This window comes from Nicrophorus vespilloides, unplaced genomic scaffold (genome assembly GCF_001412225.1).
Source record: "Nicrophorus vespilloides isolate i.1.1-1 unplaced genomic scaffold, Nicve_v1.0, whole genome shotgun sequence".
NCBI lineage: Eukaryota > Metazoa > Arthropoda > Insecta > Coleoptera > Silphidae > Nicrophorus > Nicrophorus vespilloides.
The window spans coordinates 179-2,247 of record NW_017096365.1 but is presented as its reverse complement, the minus strand read 5'-3'; positions in this window follow the sequence as shown (position 1 = coordinate 2,247).

Here is a 2,069-nt window from a genome sequence, read left to right as displayed (position 1 = left end):
CCAATTTGGGTAATTTACCCCGGTTGCCCGACCGCTGTTTTAGACGATCTAGTTTTCTGCAAATCAAGAAAAATTGTTATAGTCCTCGCAGAAAGTTTCGCTTCTCTGCTGGGAAATACTTTATACAGCGTGTCTCTTGCAGATTGTTGTTGCTGCAAAGAGAAAAATTACAATGGTTTAAACTAAGTGACTTTCTCGTAAGAGTAGATGATTTGCTTTATTTTTAAGGGTCGGAGATTGGGTATTGTGAAGTGTTCGATATTGTAAGTGAATGTATGGGGTAGGAAGGATGTGACGGAAGGTGTTAAAGGCCTCGGGTTGTCCACTCGTGTAGCCGTGTAATTTCCCCAGGGAAAACGGCGTGGGCGGCGGTGGACGGAGGCGTCTGGTGGATGAGGTGGAGGAGGAGGAGGAGCGGAGTGGACACCACCTGTCACCTAACTACCGGCCGGACGCTGACAAATGGGATCCAACCATCTCCGTGTATCGCCCATCTCGCTTCGTCCCTTCGCCGAAAAAAGAGATGAGAGAATAGGACAATGTGTGTACTTTAACCGCACTAAACGTATCAAACCGAAAGGGAGCAATCCGTCATCTCTCTGTTCTCCCCGGGAGAGAGAGAGAGAGGGATGGGAAATCTCGAAGAAAAGCAATATAAATAATTTCTGTCGGGGGCGGTTAGTGAGGCGGAAGATGAAACATAGTACTGTGCGGTGCACTGCGCGTAAGCCATTTAGTGTTGCACACTGCTACCTCAGGGGGATGAAGTTGAAAGAGGGTGGATGCAGGGTCGGACCCAACCAGTTTGTCCGCCCCGGGTGCAATGCTAACTCTGGGCCAAACCCCACGTCAAGAGTAATTAAGTTACAATTTAGATAGAATTAGTCCTTATTCCATGATTATATCCTAGATACAAACGTAAGATTTGATTGATATTTCCTTACATCATCTCCCAACAAATCTAATTTAGTTTGACAAGGTAACTATTATATTTAATGAAATTGGATTAAGATTACCAAAAGAAATATTAAAACAAATTCACGTCTAAATTATTAATTAAATATTTTTAATTTTTTCAAACTAATATTGTCTTAATTTAACAGATATTTTCTTATGTTTCTTAAACAATGCTTCAATTGTTCTTCACAAAATCCTCAATAAATCTTTTAATACTTTAATTAACTTCGCTTCTCAAAGTTTTAATGTATCCTCGCCCCAAAGTCCTTTTCTTTGATGTCTTTCCATTAATTACTCTACATTCTGTGTGTGTGTATGGCCATTAAATTTGCCTCCTTGCATAATCTCCATTGTACATCCAGTTTTATGTCTATCTTCTATAAAGGATTCTTCGGTTTACATTGTAGCCCAGTTATTTATGATCATCCAGATAAAATTTAACACCTTCCCCTATTCAAAATTCCTAAAGCAACTAATAAATCCACCATAAAATATGTTCATAACCTTGATTAAATATTACGTAATTTTCGTCTCGGTTGAAGCTTAATATATTAATATAGTTGTTGTTTTCATTCAGTACAGAAGACGTAAATATATATTTTCGTTAAGTAAAAACTTTTCCTCCTACTTTTAATGATACGGCGAAATGGGAAATTCTCAACGGAATCTTGTAAATTATATGTATTCACCACCATTTAGTTTCGTAAACTTTCGGAACTGCTAAGCGCGTACTTTATATGGAATTAATTCGCCGAATGATTTAATTTTATAACATGATTCTGTTGCTGTTATAATTATACCCCCGCACGAAAACTTTAAGAATTACAGCTGAACCGACGCAGCGGTTTGCTGGATTTTAGTTTTTAATTAAATTAAAATTTCCTTTTCATATGCATTATTTGTAAATTTCTGTTATATTCCATTTATTAGAAACACAAAGTGTTAAGTTGTCATAATAATGAATTATTTAAGTGGTATTCATTGTCTAAACCAGTGGTTCTCAAAGTGTGGGTCGCGTAAAATATTTGGGAGGTCGCAAAAAATTAATAAAAGATCAATTCTGGTTGTTTTTCTAGACATAGACATTAAATTAGTCTATATCGAAATTCTGA